At 39.3% G+C, this 18,809-nt stretch overlaps 1 protein-coding gene across 1 annotated transcript in view; it reads left to right on the forward strand.

Annotated features, from left to right (window-relative positions):
* Positions 1-18,809, forward strand: part of GABRG3 (gamma-aminobutyric acid type A receptor subunit gamma3) — a 390,022-nt gene that overhangs the window by 114,701 nt on the left and 256,512 nt on the right. The window lies entirely within an intron of this gene.

Here is an 18,809-nt window from a genome sequence, read left to right on the forward strand (position 1 = left end):
AATAAACCTTGCTGCTGAGTGGTCTAGAAGACCCATGGGCTCAAACTTTAGTTAAGAAAAAGCATCTCACTAACCTTTTGGAATAATTGGTACTGCTTTTAATGAAATGCTGATATGTGTTTTGTTCTATGATTCAAATATTCCTGGTGGAAAAAAAAGGAGAGGTGCCACCAGAAGGGACACATTTAAAAGTAGACTCCAGGCCACTTGAAGGACTTTCAGGAAAGACTAGTGTTGCCCACACTTGCATGGAAAAGCTTCAGTTTCTTGGAAACTTTAAAAATAGTTTTCAGTCTAAAGCTCACTCAACCTGAAGCACTTAAGTCTTCCTTAAATGACTTTTCTTAAATAACTATACTGTGTATTTTCCCAAAGCAATTTTTAAAAAAGTTTGTAACATCATCAGTTGAAAAGGTGTCTTTTTCCTTTCTGGTAGTCTTTTTTCTTATCAAAATTCACTAATCTTGAATGTCTGTGAAATTGAATTTCAAATGTAGAATACTTGACTCATTTAAAGTTAAATTTTGTTACTGATTTAATTATAGATTGTTTTTGTAAAGACTTTTTTTTTTCAACAAAAAAGCCTTATTTCTATCTATGTAGAAAGCACAGTGAAACAAATCCTTATTGGAAAAAAAAAGGAAAGACCCTTTAACCTCAGAGCAGGTATGGTAGTTATCGCGCATGGAGGAGCAGCTGCTGGGGTGGGGTGAGGGAGGGCCTGCTCAGGACTCAGGAGGTTGCTCCTGGATCACTTTTTCTGGATTCCCACTCCCCCTCGTCTTGGAAAATAGCACGATATTCATGTGCATGCTTCAAAAATAATCCCTTTTCTGACTTTATCCTGTTAATTTTACACTTCAAGTTCTAGGAGTGAAGGAATTGATAACATTTATTTAAAATATTGCATAGCTAAACTTATGCTGTGTGCTGAAATGTTGGGAAGTAGCATGTCAAGGGAAAGTGAGACAAAATCAAAAACAAGAAATGAAGAGACACACAAACCTCTTCAATGTTAATATGACTTTGGGGGATGCAGGGAGCTAATTTGACTACTAGCAACTTCCAAGCAAAATGAAAGCATTGACATGTGCATGAATATTGCTAGGTTTTTAAATTCCCCAAATGCATCAAAACATCTTACAACCCCCACTGCCTTCCCCTCTTCTGCTCTTCTTTCCCAGTCAAGGGAGCATTTTCAATGTGCTCTGCTCCAGTCCTCCCAAGCAAGAGGGTCTGCAGCTTAGTGACATAGGACATGTTTTGGAGTCAGATGGAATTGGGAGGATTAATTTAGATGAAAACAGCAAAGAAGGCTTGGAATTGCTTCCGCTGTTTGCATTTTCCTGCCGTCTCACTCCTGTGTTTCATTTCAAGGCTGCTGTGGCAGTTGTGGTAAAGTTTGTCCCCACTCAGAGGTTAATTCCCTGTGTCCACTTGAGGTTCCTATTTCTTTCCTTCTCTTACAATGTCTTATGGAGGAGGCTGCTGTTGTGTTGCCAGCTGAGCAACTTTCCAGAGAACATCCCTTGGCTGAATGGAGCCACCGTGCCTGGAGGGGGAACAGCAAATGACAGACAGCTGGCACAAGAGGCTGGACCCTTTGCCACAGTGGAGTAATTCTATAGTTGTGTCTGTGCTCCAGAGTGCCCCCATGGGGCCAGCTTGCCTCCAGCTAAGACCCCGCTTGACTTTCCCTGCTGCCCTGACCTGCTTCCCTGCCTCTCCTGTTCCTGGGCACTCCCTCAGTATGTGACCAGCCCACAGCACCTTCCAGGCTCGACTTTCAGGGAGGTTGACCCAGTCAGGTCCTTCCCATTGGCTTTGGCACCTAGAACCCTCGACCTGCCAAGGTTGCTCTCCTTTCCAGGCCTGGCCTCCGCACCTCCCCTTCATTCTGTGAACTTCTGGACACCCCACACTAAACTCTCTTCTGTTCTCAGTTGAGTTGGTGTATATAGTTTGCAGGCACAGAGCTCTGACAGCTGGACGCCTGTGTCTGTCAGTATCAACTCAGGAGAGAGAAGCTACAGAGTGGTTTGAACTGGGAAGTATAGCATAAAGAATTGCTCTAACTATAACAGAGGATTGAAGTAAAGGGGGATGGGATAGTAAGAAGTAAAGAGAACACTGAAAAATACAGGCATAGCATACAGAAGGAGATAGCTACCCAAGGAAGGGGCCCTGGTCTGAGAAGCAGACATTGTCAAAGGGGCTGTGGCCATGGTTTGCTGGACAACAGAGGAGTCAACTGTGGTCCTGCACCAGTGGAACTTGCCAGAAATCCACCTTCCAAGTTGCTGGGGAAATCCATTTACCCAAGGAGTCATTCTACTACAAAACCAGGGAGGGTGCTGTGAAGCTGCTGGCTACTGGGTACCACTGAGTGCTGTGCACTGAGGAGCCAGGTGCTGCAGGAGCCGGGCATGGTTGGGAGTGGGGTGGGCACAGGGTTGGGGACAGCCTTTCCACTGGAGCCTGGAGCTGGAAGGGCCTAGTGCACTGAAGCACCTGGGCCCTGGAGACATGGCCACGCTGCAGCAGCGCGCTCAGAGAGCACTCCAGAACCCAGCAGCAAAGCCTTCACAGTGTCTCTCCAGCAACCCCTGCTGACAAAACTTACTGCCAGTTGGCCAAGGAATCATATTTATAGGACCCAAATCCATTTTCATGCATCAGGCAATGAAGGAGAAATTCAGAGCTGAGAGGCAGTACATTGATAACTGGCACAGTGCCTTATTTCCTCACGTGATGCATTAGAAGGAGCTCTTTTCTGGTCACCGATAGGATAGGGAGTGTATGATAAATACACAGTGGAATTGCAAAAGGGTGAGACACTGAACAGGATGAATTGTAACCCTTTCAAAATGGAACGTGAAAAACATTGCCCAGAGCTGTAGTGGAGGCTTTGATCTAATCAGAGCCCCTGATCTCTCACTCTACCAGGCTTTCTGAATCTTCTGAGATGGACAGCACTTGGGGTCTGACTGCCATATTGTTACTGAGTCCAAGCTTGTACTGTTCACCACGTGACAGGCCAATAATCGAGAGACAAGTTGTTGGGGTAAAGAATAACAACTTTATTTGGAAAGCCAGCTAACCAAGAAGATGGTGGGTTCATGCCCCAAAGAACCATCTTGCCTGAGTAAGAAGTCAGGCTTTTTTTATGCTAAAAGAGGAGGAAGTAAAGTCAAAAACTTCCTGGTTCCCATCAGCCTCCAGAGGGGAAGTGTGAATTTCTTTCTCCCTGTAGTCATTCACAGGTGGGCCTGGTCAGGATGTTTCTTGTGAGCTAAACAAAGGTATTTTAGCTTAATGGTCATTACCTGGGAGGCAGGGTTCCCAGAGATGGACCATTATGTGTAATTTAAGCTTATAGGCAACATCCGTTTAGTGATTAACTTGTAACAGGATACAAAAGGTTCTTCCCTATTACAATTCCCCACTGTCAACATCCATTCCACAACCTTGTGGTAAAAGAATGAAGACCATTCTGCTGAACTAAGGTGACAAATATTCCTTAGACTCTTTGGTCAGTCCTTTTCATCCACACCTATTTGAACCCAGTGAAACCTCTTAGCACTTTGTTGTCTAATTCGTAATTGCATTTGGGGTTTTGGTTCGAGTTCCTAATACATATACTAAATTCCTGTGCTTTTTGTTTGGACAAAATTAAACAAATTGGCTGCCCCTTCTCCAGCTACAATGGAATTACCATCTATTTCAGTTGGATAGGCAGACCTATTGGAGGCAAACTCATGAATAATATAGTGCCCAAAGTTTTAATATAATTGGCAATTGCTAGGTCTTTTAACATTTATAAATTCTCCTACCTGGGTAGACACCTGGAATGGTCTACCATACAATATTTTAAAGGGGCTTAATTTAAGCCTGCTTCTGGGAGCCACAGATCCGTAACAGGACAACTGGCAAGGCCTTATCCCAAGTTTAATATCTCTTGACTTTTTAACAACATTCCTTTTTAATATATGATTCATTTTCTTGTTTTTTTTTTTCCTGTTGATTGTGGTCTCCAGGATGAATGTTGTTTTAATGCTTTAATCCAAATCAGGGGATAATTTCCCTAAGGAGGGCTTTAACCATTTCAGAGATTTTCTGTCCAGGTGGGATATTCTGAAAAAGTGTCCACACAAACACTAGAGGAGAGGAAGCAGGATGGGATCTGTGCCCCTTTGGGGGGAGCTGAAGCAGAGAAGAGGTTCCCGCATCTGGGGAAGTGCCCTCACTGATGGGGAAATCAGTTGGGACAGAAGGGGAGCATCTGAGGCTGTCAGAGGAGGGTGAAACAGCCAGTCTGTGGCAGAAAGGACAGAGTGAGACCTACACAGATGGTCCGTGCCACAGCCCAGATTGCGACGTGTGCCTGCCAGTGCACACAGGGCTAAGAGCTGGAACGTTGGGATTGGAGAGCAAACCCGGGGGGAGGACTGCCATTGACTGTGAGGAGACAGCCTATGGGGACGGGAGGGAGGAAATCCACAACCAGGAATGCTTGTGGAGGAAATCCAGACTGCCATAGAAGCAAGGCACCACTGTTGAGTGATGTGCAGGGGGTGGAGCTGCCATTACAGCCTCTCTCTCCCCACGTGATGGCCCTCTGCCCCGCCAGGCACTAGGAAAAGCCCCACCAGGGCTGACCTCATGCCGGTTCCCACTAGGGCCAGATCTCATGCACCCATGACTTTCACCGTGCACCTGTCACCGCTGGGGGCCCTGTGACTCAGGCTGTCATGCCACCTCCAAGCCCTGTCCTCATTGGGGCAGACCTGAGGGCTTCATGGCAGCTGTGGGAACACACTCCTGTGGGTGGCCCACACACAGAAGTGGAGCTAAAACCACAGCTGAGCCCCAGGGGCATGGCAACTAAGGAAGAAGAACAAAAATATTTCCATGCAGCTGCACAAACCACAGATTAAATCTCTGAGATTGGCTTGGTAAACCGTTCATCTATGGAATATCTGAATGGACAAGTGTTCCACAACTGAAACCGGTCTAGCTCTAGCAGCTGTGGACTTTGGGGACTAGCACATGTGGGAGTAGGGCCAGGTCAGAGTCTGAGCTGCCCCCACAGTGGCAAAGAAGGACCAGAGACCTACCTAGAGGTTTTAGAGGGCCTCCTGGGGAGATGGATGTTGGCTGTGACTCACAGAGGGGGCAAAGATACTGACAGCTGAGTCCCCAGGAAAATATAATTATTAATGTTTTTTATGTTTTGTTCTGTTGGTTTTTATTATTATTTGTTCTTATTTTTATTTACTTTTTAAAATTTTTTATATTTCTATTTCTATGTTACTTTTGTGTTTTTTCCGTGTTTTTTTCTTTCCTTTGTTCTATTTTTTTATGTTATTTTATCATATTTGTGTGTTTTGTTTTCTTTGCTTTTTCCTTCAGTTTGCAATCTACTTTTGTTTGTATTTTTTGTTTTTGTTAGTTTGGTTTTTAATTGTTTGATTTCGTTTTGAGTTTATCTGGTTCTCTTGGTTTTTGTTTTTCTGTTTTTGTTTCTTGTTTTGTATGTGTATTTGTGTTTATTTTTGTTTGGTTTTGCTTTTACCATTTGTCTGCAGTTTTGTTTGTTTGTTTTCATTTGTTTTCTTCCCTACCAATTTTTTCTTTTTTCTTTTTTTATCCTTTTTGCCGAGCCATGTGGCTTATGGTGTCTTGGTTCCCAGGCCCAGGCCTGAGCCTCTGGGATGGCAGCACAAAGTCCAGGATGCTGGAATGCCAGAGAATTCCTGGCCCCAGGGAATATTATTAGCTGAGACCTCTCTTGGAGGTCTCCATCTCAACTCCAAGAACCAGCGCCATCCAACTGCCAGCAGGCTCCAGTGCTGAATGCCCCACGCCATACAACAGGCAAGACAGGAATACAAACCCACCCATCAGTAGACAGGCTGCCTAAAGTCATACTAAGCACACAGACACCCCCAAAACACATCAGCTGTTGCCCATCAGAGGTAAAAGAATCCAGCTCCACCACCAGAACACAGGCACCAGTCCCTCCCACCAGGAAGCCTACACAAGCCACTGGACAAGCCTCACCCACTGGGGGCAGACTCCAGAAGCAAGAAGAACTACAATCCTGCAGCCTGTGGAAAGAAGACCTCAAACACAGTAAGTTAGACAAAATGAGAAGACAGAGAAATATGTTGCAGATGAAGCAGCAAGGTAAAAACGCACCAGACTAAATAAATGAAGAGGAAATAGGCAAACTACCTGAAAAAGAATTCAGAGTAATGATAGTAAAGGTGATCCAAAATCTCAGAAATAGAATGGAGAAAATACAAGAAATGTTGAACAAGTAACTAGAAGAACTAAAGAACAAACAAACAGTGATAGAAAAACAGAATAACTGAAATTAAAAATACACTAGAAGGAATCAATAAGAGAATAACTGAGGCAGAAGAACGGATAACTGACCTAGAAGATAAAATACTGTAAATAAATACCTCAGAGCAGAATAAAGAAAAAAGAATGAAAAGAATTGAGGACAGTAAATAGAATGGAGAAAATACAAGAAATGTTGAACAAGTAACTAGAAGAACTAAAGAACAAACAAACAGTGATAGAAAAACAGAATAACTGAAATTAAAAATACACTAGAAGGAATCAATAAGAGAATAACTGAGGCAGAAGAACGGAGACACATCAACATTTGAATTATAGGGGTCCCAGAAGAAGAAGAGAAGGAGAAATGGTCTGAGAAAATATTTGAAGAGATTATAGTTGAAAACTTCCCTAACATGGGAAAGGAAACAGTCAATCAAGTCCAGGAAGTCCAGAGAGTCCCATACAAGATAAACCCGAGGAGAAACATGCCAAGACACATATTAATCAACCTAACAAAAATTAAATTCAAGGGAAAAGAAACAGTCAATCAAGTCCAGGAAGTCCAGAGAGTCCCATACAAGATAAACCCGAGGAGAAACATGCCAAGACACATATTAATCAACCTAACAAAAATTAAATTCAAAGAAAAAATATTAAAAGTAGCAAGGGGAAAGCAACAAATAACATACTAGGGAATCCCCATAAGATTATCAGTTGATCTTTCAGCAGAAACTCTACAAGCCAGAAGGGAGTGGCAGGATATATTTCAAGTGATGAAAGGGAAAAACCTACAACCAAGAATACTCTACCTGGCAAGGCTCTCATTCACATTTGAAGGAGAAATCAAAAGCTTTACAGACAAGCAAAAGCTAAGAGAATTCAGCACCACCAGACCAGCTTTGCAATAAAAGCTGAAAGGATTTCCCTAGGCAGGAAACCCAAGAGAAGAAAAAAGATGTACAAAAACAAATGCAAAACAATTTTAAAAAATAGTAATAGGAATAAATGTCATCGATTATTATCTTCAATACAAATGGATTAAATGCTCCAACCTAAAGACACAGACTGGTTGAATGCATACAAAAACATGACCCATATATATGTTGTCCTCAAGAGAACCACTTCAGACCCAGGGACACATATAGCCTGAAGGTGAAGGGAAGGAAAAAGATATTCCATGCAAATGGAAATCAAAAGAAAGCTGGAGTAGCAATACTCGTATCAGGTAAAATGACTTTAAAATAAAGATTGTTACAAGAGATAAGGAAGGACACTAAATAATGATCAAGGGATCAATCCAAGAAGAACATAATAACAATTGTAAATATTTATGCACCCAACATAGGAGCATCTAAATACATAAGGCAAATGTTAACAGCCATAAAAGGGGAAATTGATAGTAACACAATAATAGTGGGGGACTTGAACACTCCACTTACACCAATAGATAGATCTTCCAGACAGAAAATTAATAAGGAAACACAAGCCTTAAATGACACATTAGATCAGATAGACTTAATTGATATTTATAGGACATTCCACCTGAAAGCAGCAGAATACAGTTTCTTCTAAAGTACACATGGAACATTCTCCAGGATAGATCACATCCTGGGTCACAAATCTAGCCTGAGAAATTTATGAAAATTGAAATTATTTCAAGCATCTTTTCCAACTATAACGCTATGAGATTCAAAATCAATTACAGCAAAAAAATTGTAAAAAAAAAACCCTAACATGGAAGCTAAGCAATATGCTACTAAATAACCAAGAAATCACGGAATAAACCAAAGGTGAAATGAAAAAATTCCTAGAAATAAATGACAACGAAAACACGACAACCCAAAACCTATGGGATTCAGCAAAAGCAGTTCTAAGAGGGAAGTTTATAGCAATACAGTCCTACCTCAAGAAACAAGAAAAAGCTCAAATAAACAACCTAACCTTACACCTAAAGCAGTTAGAGAAAGAAGAAGAAAAAAAACCCAAAGTTAGTAGAAGGAAAGAAATCCAAAGATCAGAGCAGAAATAAATGAAATAGAAAGAAAGAAAAAAAAATAGCAGAGATCAATAAAACTAAAAGCTGGTTCTTTGAGAAGATAAACAAAATTGATACACTTTTAGCCAGACTCACTAAGAAAAAATGGGAGAGGACTCAAATCAATAGAATTAGAAATGAAAAAGGAGAAGTTACAACAGGCACTGCAGAAGTACAAAGGATCAAATAAACTGCTACAAGCAACTATATGCTAATAAAATGGACAACCTGAACAAAATGGACAAATTCTTAGGAAGGTACAACCTTCCAAGACTGAACCAGGAAGAAACAGAGTATATAAACAGACCAATCACAAGTAATGAAATTGAAACAGCAATTTAAAATCTTCCAACAAACAAAAGTCCAGGACCAGATGGCTTCACAGGTGAATTATAGCAAACAGTTAGAGAAGAGCTAACTATCCTTCTCAAACTCTTCCAAAAATTTGCAGAGGGAGGAACACTCCCAAACTCATTGTACAAGGCCACCATCACCCTGATACCAAAACCAGACAAAGGTATCACGAAAAAAGAAAATTACAGACCAATATCACTGACACAAAAATCTCAACAAAATACTAGCAAACCGAATCCAACAACGCATTAAAAGGATCATACACCATGGCCAACTGGGATTTATCCCAAGGATGTAAGGATTCTTCTATATATGCAAATCAATCAATGTGATATACCATGTTAACAAATTGAAGAGTAAAAACCATATGATAATCTCAATAGATGCAGAAAAAGCTTGACAAAATTCAACACCCATTTAAGATTAACACTCTCCAGAAAGTGGGCATAGAGGGAACTTACCTCAATATAATAAAGTCCATATATGACAAACCCACAGCAAACATTATTCTCAGTGGTGAATAACTGAAAACATTTCCTTTAAAATCAGGAACAAGAAAATGGTGCCCACTTTTGCCACTATTATTCAACATAGTTCTGTAAGTCCTAGCCATGGCAATCAGAGAAGAAAAAGAAAAGGAATCCAAATTCGTAAAGAAAAGTAAAACTGTCACTTTTGGCAGATGACATGATACTATGCATAGAAAATCCTAACAATGTCCCCAGAAAACTACTAGAGCTAATCAATGAAGTTAGTAAAGTTGCAGTATACAAAATTAATACACTTAAATCTCTTGCATTCCTATACACGAACAATGAAAGTTCAAAAAGAGAAATTAAGAAAACAATCCCATTTACCATTGCAACAAAGAGAATAAAATACCTAGGAATAATCCTACCTGTGGAGGCCAAAGACCTGTATGCAGAAAACTACAAGATACTGATGAAAGAAATCAAAGACGACACAATCAGATAGACTTAATTGATATTTATAGGACATTCCACCTGAAAGCAGCAGAATACAGTTTCTTCTAAAGTACACATGGAACATTCTCCAGGATAGATCACATCCTGGGTCACAAATCTAGCCTGAGAAATTTATGAAAATTGAAATTATTTCAAGCATCTTTTCCAACTATAACGCTATGAGATTCAAAATCAATTACAGCAAAAAAATTGTAAAAAAAAAACCCTAACATGGAAGCTAAGCAATATGCTACTAAATAACCAAGAAATCACGGAATAAACCAAAGGTGAAATGAAAAAATTCCTAGAAATAAATGACAACGAAAACACGACAACCCAAAACCTATGGGATTCAGCAAAAGCAGTTCTAAGAGGGAAGTTTATAGCAATACAGTCCTACCTCAAGAAACAAGAAAAAGCTCAAATAAACAACCTAACCTTACACCTAAAGCAGTTAGAGAAAGAAGAAGAAAAAAAACCCAAAGTTAGTAGAAGGAAAGAAATCCAAAGATCAGAGCAGAAATAAATGAAATAGAAAGAAAGAAAAAAAAATAGCAGAGATCAATAAAACTAAAAGCTGGTTCTTTGAGAAGATAAACAAAATTGATACACTTTTAGCCAGACTCACTAAGAAAAAATGGGAGAGGACTCAAATCAATAGAATTAGAAATGAAAAAGGAGAAGTTACAACAGGCACTGCAGAAGTACAAAGGATCAAATAAACTGCTACAAGCAACTATATGCTAATAAAATGGACAACCTGAACAAAATGGACAAATTCTTAGGAAGGTACAACCTTCCAAGACTGAACCAGGAAGAAACAGAGTATATAAACAGACCAATCACAAGTAATGAAATTGAAACAGCAATTTAAAATCTTCCAACAAACAAAAGTCCAGGACCAGATGGCTTCACAGGTGAATTATAGCAAACAGTTAGAGAAGAGCTAACTATCCTTCTCAAACTCTTCCAAAAATTTGCAGAGGGAGGAACACTCCCAAACTCATTGTACAAGGCCACCATCACCCTGATACCAAAACCAGACAAAGGTATCACGAAAAAAGAAAATTACAGACCAATATCACTGACACAAAAATCTCAACAAAATACTAGCAAACCGAATCCAACAACGCATTAAAAGGATCATACACCATGGCCAACTGGGATTTATCCCAAGGATGTAAGGATTCTTCTATATATGCAAATCAATCAATGTGATATACCATGTTAACAAATTGAAGAGTAAAAACCATATGATAATCTCAATAGATGCAGAAAAAGCTTGACAAAATTCAACACCCATTTAAGATTAACACTCTCCAGAAAGTGGGCATAGAGGGAACTTACCTCAATATAATAAAGTCCATATATGACAAACCCACAGCAAACATTATTCTCAGTGGTGAATAACTGAAAACATTTCCTTTAAAATCAGGAACAAGAAAATGGTGCCCACTTTTGCCACTATTATTCAACATAGTTCTGTAAGTCCTAGCCATGGCAATCAGAGAAGAAAAAGAAAAGGAATCCAAATTCGTAAAGAAAAGTAAAACTGTCACTTTTGGCAGATGACATGATACTATGCATAGAAAATCCTAACAATGTCCCCAGAAAACTACTAGAGCTAATCAATGAAGTTAGTAAAGTTGCAGTATACAAAATTAATACACTTAAATCTCTTGCATTCCTATACACGAACAATGAAAGTTCAAAAAGAGAAATTAAGAAAACAATCCCATTTACCATTGCAACAAAGAGAATAAAATACCTAGGAATAATCCTACCTGTGGAGGCCAAAGACCTGTATGCAGAAAACTACAAGATACTGATGAAAGAAATCAAAGACGACACAAACTGATGGAAAGATATACCATGTTCTTGGATGGGAAGTATCAATATTGTGAAAATGACTGTACTACCCAAAGCAATTTATAGATTCAATGAAATCCCTGTCAAATTACCAATGGCATTTTTCACCAAACTAGAACAAAAAATTTTACAATTTTTAATGGAAACACAAAGGACCTTGGATAGCAAAAGTAATCTTGAGAAAAACAAAATGAAGCTGGAGGAATCAGGCTCCCTGACTTCAGACTATACTACAGGGCTACAGTAATCAAGATGGTATGGCACTGGCACAAAAACAGAAATATAGATCAATGGAACAGGATAGAAAGCCCAGAGATAAACCCACACACCTATGGTCACCTAATCTATGTCAAAGACCAGAATATGCAATGGAACAAAGACAGCCTCTTCAATAAGTGATGCTGGAAACTGGACAGCTACATGTAGAATAATGAAATTAGAACACTCCCTAACACCATACACAAAATAAACTCAAAAGGGATTAAAGATCTAAATGTAAGGCCAGACACTATCAAACTCTTAGAGGAAAACATAGGCAGAACATTCTTTGACATAAATTGCAACAATATTGTTTTTGATCCACTTCCTAGAGTAAAGAGAATAAAAACAAAAATAAACAAATGGGGTAATCAAGATGGTATGGCACTGGCACAAAAACAGAAATATAGATCAATGGAACAGGATAGAAAGCCCAGAGATAAACCCACACACCTATGGTCACCTAATCTATGACAAAGACCAGAATATGCAATGGAACAAAGACAGCCTCTTCAATAAGTGATGCTGGAAACTGGACAGCTACATGTAGAATAATGAAATTAGAACACTCCCTAACACCATACACAAAATAAACTCAAAAGGGATTAAAGATCTAAATGTAAGGCCAGACACTATCAAACTCTTAGAGGAAAACATAGGCAGAACATTCTTTGACATAAATTGCAACAATATTGTTTTTGATCCACTTCCTAGAGTAAAGAGAATAAAAACAAAAATAAACAAATGGGACCTAATTAAACTTAAAAGCTTTTACACAGCAAAAGAAACCATAAACAAGACGAAAAGACAGCCCTCAGAATGGGAGAATTTATTTGCAAATGAAGCAACAGACAAAGGGTTAATCTCCATAATATACATTCTCATGCAGGTCAATATCAAAAAAAAAAAAAACCAAACAACCCAGTCAAAAAATGGGTGGAAGACCTAAATAGACTGTTCTCCAAAGAAGACATACAGATGGCCATAAAACACATGAAAAGATGCTCAACATCACTAATTGTTAGAGAAATGCAAATCAAAACTACAATGAGATATCACTTGACACCATTCAGAATGGCCATCACCACAAAATGTACAAACAATAAATGCTAGAGAGGGTGTGGAGAAAAGGGAACCCTGTTACATTGTTGGTGGGTATGTAAATTGATACAGACACTATGGGGAACAGTATGGAGGTACATTTAAAAACTAAAAACAGAATTCCCATATGACCCGGCAATCCCACTCCTGGGCGTATACCCAGAGAAAACCATAATTCAAAAAGATACATGCATCCCAATATTCATTGCAGCACTATTTACAACAGCCCAGACATGGAAACAACTTAAATGTCCATCAACAGAGGAATGGATAAATAAGATGTGGTACATATAAACAATGGAATATTATTCAGCCATAAAAGGGACAAAATTGGATCATTTGCAGAGACGTGGTTGGATCTAGAGACTGTCATACAGAGTGAAGTAAGTCAGAAGGAGAAAAACAAATATCATACATTAACGTGTATATGTGCAATCTGAAAAAAATTGGTATAGATGATCTTATTTACAAAGCAGAAATAAAGATACAGACATAGAGAACAAAAGTTTGGATACTAAGGGGAAAAGGGGAGAGTGGGATAAATTGGGAGACTGGGAATGACATATATATACTATTGATACTATGTAAAAAAAGATAACTAATGAGAACCTACTGTATAGCACAGGGAACTCTACTCAATGCTCTGTGGTGACTTAAATAGGAAGGAAATCCAAAAAAGAGGGGATATACGTATACGTATAGCTGATTCACTTTTCTGTACTGTAGAAACTAACAGAACATTGTAAAGCAACTGTATTCCAATAAAATTTTTTTTTAAAAGAGGGGTATTTTTCAGTCCTCGGTGGGCCAGTTTCCTCTGTTTGATTCCCCATCTGGGGAGGTCTGACAGCAGTCATTGGGTTATTTTTAAGACCTTGGGAGAAGGAGCTGTGTCTCCTTTTCTGGGTTTTCGTGAGTGCCATCTGTAGGCTTATGGCACTCTGGTGGGACTGATGTCAAGCTATTCTGTGAAAAACTTCAGGGTGTGGTCTATCAGAAAGTTAGCTCATTTCCTGCTGTCAGTTTTACCCGGGGCTCCTGTGGGGAATTAGGTACCTCAGGTCCAAGGGATCCCACGTACCTCTTCATTCAGAGTGTTCCCCTCTCTCTTGTCTTTCATCGTTCTTCTTCTGTTTTAGCCCGGGCAATCCATTTTCCAATGTTCCTCCTCCTTTCAGTAAGCACGTTGCTCCGTCCCCAATCGGGGCTTACCTCTCTTCGAGTTACTCGCCCTCTGAGAATCCGATGCCTCTGCCAAAAAAGTGGTGTTTCATTTTGCATTTTCTTTTTTCTGTTGTTGTTCCCTGTTGAATACTTTAAAAACAAAATCTTCCAATTGAAAGGGTTCATTCCAAATGTACCATCTAATTTCTTCAACTTTCTCCTGATATCTGAGGCACTTTGCTCCAAAAGGTCAAAACCACCATTCTAATATTGTCAGGGGCCTAGGGACCTGCATTAGTATGATGTCTGTAGGTCTGATAAATCCTTTCCAAAAATTCAGAGAGTTCTTCATTTGTTTTGCTGAATTTCTTGAATTTTGTTCAAATGCTTTTGCTTTGGTTTCCCTTTTCAAGGCCCTGCCAAGATGCACTAATAAGCAGTGCTCTATTAAGGGTATTCCTCTCTCACTGGGGCCCCAATTTGGTTCAGCTGTAGATGCTGTCAAGTGGGCTTCAGGTGTAGAGGATCCTCCCTATAAGGTGAGTTGCCATTTTTCCAATGAAAGAAGTCTGCGAAACCTAGCCAGCTGTTCATTTGCACTTAGGCCCCCTACAAGATAATGGCATAAAGGAAATTGCCCTGTCCCTGAAGTGGCTCCTGGCCAAAACTGGGTGCCCTGTTGGGTCTCAGATGACAACACCAGACCAGGCCCTGTGCTCCAGAAACTAACATAGGATTCTCTAATTGATTCCTATAAGCAGGGGAAGTCCTGGGCCCCAGTGTCAGGAATTGGGGCTGGATAGGAATGGAAGGTGGAAGGGGTGGATATATTGGCATATGGCTAGAGTGGCTTGGACAGCTAGCTCAGCCAGAGGAGTTAAATTTTGAAACAACATATCCTCACTCTTGTTCTTTTCCTTTTCTTATTTTCTCTGATAATAGATAATAGATAATAATCCTTTATGCTTACACATAAAGGATTTCATCATTCTTCCCTGTTTTTTTCACAGAATAGCTATCGAGTCATTCAAAAGCCATTGTAAAACCATAGATAACAATTGATCATTTAACCATTAAAAGGATGCCTTTTTGCTTTGGCATCAATCAACTGGGATTATGATGCAGTTGAATAGAAACTTGATTACTGCTGTGACAAACAGTTTAAGATAATTACTAAAATTATGCCTGATACCATTTACCAAGATATACCAGAATTTTAGGAGTTCCATAGAATATGTGTATTAATAACGTTTACCCCTGTGACACAATCTAAGAAGTTTTATCATCACTCATTTGACAATGCCTCCACCAAATAAGCCCAATTAGTTTAATATTTAATTAGTTTAATATTCCTCTCTGAGATGGAGAGAAAACAAATAATTTGAGGTGTTCCAGGACCCTCTGGAAAACCCCAAAGTTAGCCAGAGTTCAAATGAGCCCCACTTTGAACTTGATCTTTGGGAAGTTTGTCAAAAATATCCAAAAGTTTTAACCAGTGATAATAAAAGATCTCAATGGCAAATAAAGATCACTTAATCAAAGAACCTCACAATCTGTTACCAAAAGCAGTTCAATATTTTAAGAAAACTTTGTCCTCTTATAGAACCAAATTCAGGTTTTATATCACTTTACCTTTAAGATTTATTTTCTTAATTTTCTTAATTAAGTTCAGTCTTATCTTAAAACAGTTTCGAGTTATGAAAATCTGGAGAGACTATTCTAGATAGACAGTCCCAAAACATTATTCCTGTAGAGGTTACCCCAAAACTCTTTACTTAATTTATCTCTATTTTATTTACCTAAAAGCCTTGTCACATTGTTATTTTCCTTGCTGACAAACTTTGTAACAGGTATAAGGTATTATTTGATTTCTAGTAAACCCAGGTACAATAGAAGTATTATACTTAAAGTTGTTGACTCGTAAGATCTATCTGTATCAAACCCACAAGCTTAAGTTAACTAACACCAGATATTAATTCAATACTGCGTTTTTCCTAAATTATGAGAACCTGAAATCCAGCCAGTTTCTTTTATATTTGAGTATTTATATGAGCAATTTCCTTAAGCCAATTAAATAGAGCTATTTTACAAATTAATTTTGGCAGTGCCACACATCTATAACACATGTACAAACACACAAACACAGGAACCTCATAGTTCCGATTCCAAAATTTTAGATATGAGTCAGGTATGACAATATAAAACCCATCAGTTAGAAAAGAGCTTGAATTCAAATTGGGCTCCTGGCAGATGGGACAAATCAAGGTCACCTGTCTACATAGCTAAATCCTTATACCAATGTATATGGAAAAGACCCTTCTATTTATATTTGTAGCTTTTGGTGATTTTAGTAACCAAGTGGAACCTTTCTCTTCTTCCTTGGACTGTCCCACTCTTGGACAAGAACAGACTGGTTTTTTCCTGTTCCTTTCCTCCATTTGATAACAGTAAACGTTTTAAGTATCACAAAACTGATTTGGCTGTAAATGGAGAACAGTACCACACAAAATGAAACAAAAAGCCCAAAGAACAAACAGAAAATGCTAAATAAACCCTCAAGTTTTGTCTTTGGGTTTTACATATACCAACAACACAGGAGACCATAGACGATGTAATTAACACAGCAAGAGTAGCAGTACACAATGCACAGTGTCCCAAGATAGCCCTTTCTAACCCCCCTGTGGAGATCTTAACAGGTACTGTGGCCACATATTATTACAATAAGATATCATCTTTCTCTCACCCATGGGTTCAGAGCTATAGTCAGATCCCTTATCCAAAATGCACCTCAGAGGACTTTCTTTAGGGGTAGTTGAAACAGTCTCCCGTTTTCAAGACAAACAAAACACAAAGAAATGCTAGCATCCAAAGAAACAAACAAACTGGTTCACAAATTGGGTAGAAGTCCAACAACTCTTTCCGCCCTCCAACAGGGTACCCCACTCAAATACAAAACAAATTGGCTTATTCTGTAGCAAAGGCCCCAAATGGAGAGGAAATAAAGTTCCTGACTGTTCACACTAGAGCGACTTACCCTACTATATGGAGCCTGTTGGCTCCCAAATGTTGATTCCTTGCTCCAACTGCCAAGCACTGGGGCAGCCAGTGCCACTTCAGGGAATTTTGGAGGGCAAATCCTCAGGACAAATGGTCCTGACAGCTCCTGTGCCTTACCTGAAAATTCCCCAACTGGGGCTGCCTAGCCATGAGCAGCAAGGCTCCTGGCTAGTTCGCCAAAATTTGTTACTGAGTCTAAACTTGTGCTGCTTGTCACATGACAGGACAATAATGGAGAGACGAGTTGTTGGGGCAAGGAATAATGACTTTATTTGGAAAGCCAGCTAATCAAGAAGATGGTGAGCACGTGTCCCAAAGAGCCATCTTGCCTAAGTTAGAATTCAGGCTCCTTTTATACCAAAAGAGGAGATAGTAAAGTCAAACACATCCTGGTTGCCATCAGCCTTCAGAGGGGAGGTGTGAATTTCTTCCTCCCTGTAGTCATTCACAGGTGGGCCTGGTCAGGATGTTTCCTGTGAGCTAAACAAAGGTATTTTAGCTTAATGGTCATTACCTGGGAGGCAGGGTTCCCAGAGATGGACCATTATGTATAATTTAAGCTTATAGGCAACATCCCTTTAGTGACTAACTTGTAATAGAACACAAATTTTCTTCCCAATTACAATAGCTCACTCTTTTCCAGGAAGAACACAACTCAGGCATTATTGCAGAAACTCCCCACTTTCAAAAAGACATTGCTTTCCCCCTGGCAAATGGGATTCCCAATCCCAAATTAAAGCAGTATCTGAGAGGAGGCATGCACACTCTGTGGTTCAAATTATTTTGTTTCTGTTCCTCTTCTTACAAGCTTGCAGTCCCATAACTTGGCTGTCACAGGAACAGCTGTATGGATACAGTGTTCCCTTGAGCCATAGATATGCTCATAGAACCCTTAAGCAGCTCCAGGCTTTTTAGCAATGTGTCATACTTGTGGAGTTTTGTAATGGTGATCTCCCCAAGGTCTAGTGTCAGGTTGTTAGGAGACACTTGTCCTAGACTTTCAGGGCCTATTGGAGAGATCACTGCATTTAGAGGCAGACTGCTTCTCTCCTGAGGTAGCTGGGTCACTGGGAAAATCCTCTCAGAGTGCCTGTGTCAGTTGCTGCATCCATCAAATGAATGAGTTATATCAAAAAACTCTTAATGTCATGTATTTCTACAGTTCTACTGTGTATTAAAGATTTGTACTCTGTTAGAGAGACTCATGCAGGAACCAAAAGTGGACACACAACCATGTCTTCCCTTTCATTTCTCTCTATGCATATATGTGTGTATGAGTGTGTTTATATGTAAATATGTGAGGGAAAAATTGATAGGGTATAGATGAAAATGTTCACCATAGTTATTCCAGGAGGTAGGATTATGGATAATTTAAATTTCTTTCTGCATACTTTACCAAGTCTTCAAAATTCTGCACAATCTGAATGTATCACACTTCTAATTGGGAAAAATAAATGTTACTAGAAGTAATATAACCTCTTCAACAAGTGGTGCTGGGAAAACTGGACAGCCACATGTAAAAGAATGAAATTAGAACACTCCCTAACACCATACACAAAAATAAACTCAAAATGGATTAAAGATCTAAATGTAAGACCAGACACTATAAAACTCTTAGAGGAAAATATAGGCAGAACACTCTATGACATAAATCA

The sequence above is a fragment of the Physeter macrocephalus genome, chromosome 11 (genome assembly GCF_002837175.3).
Source record: "Physeter macrocephalus isolate SW-GA chromosome 11, ASM283717v5, whole genome shotgun sequence".
NCBI classification, from domain to species: domain Eukaryota; kingdom Metazoa; phylum Chordata; class Mammalia; order Artiodactyla; family Physeteridae; genus Physeter; species Physeter macrocephalus.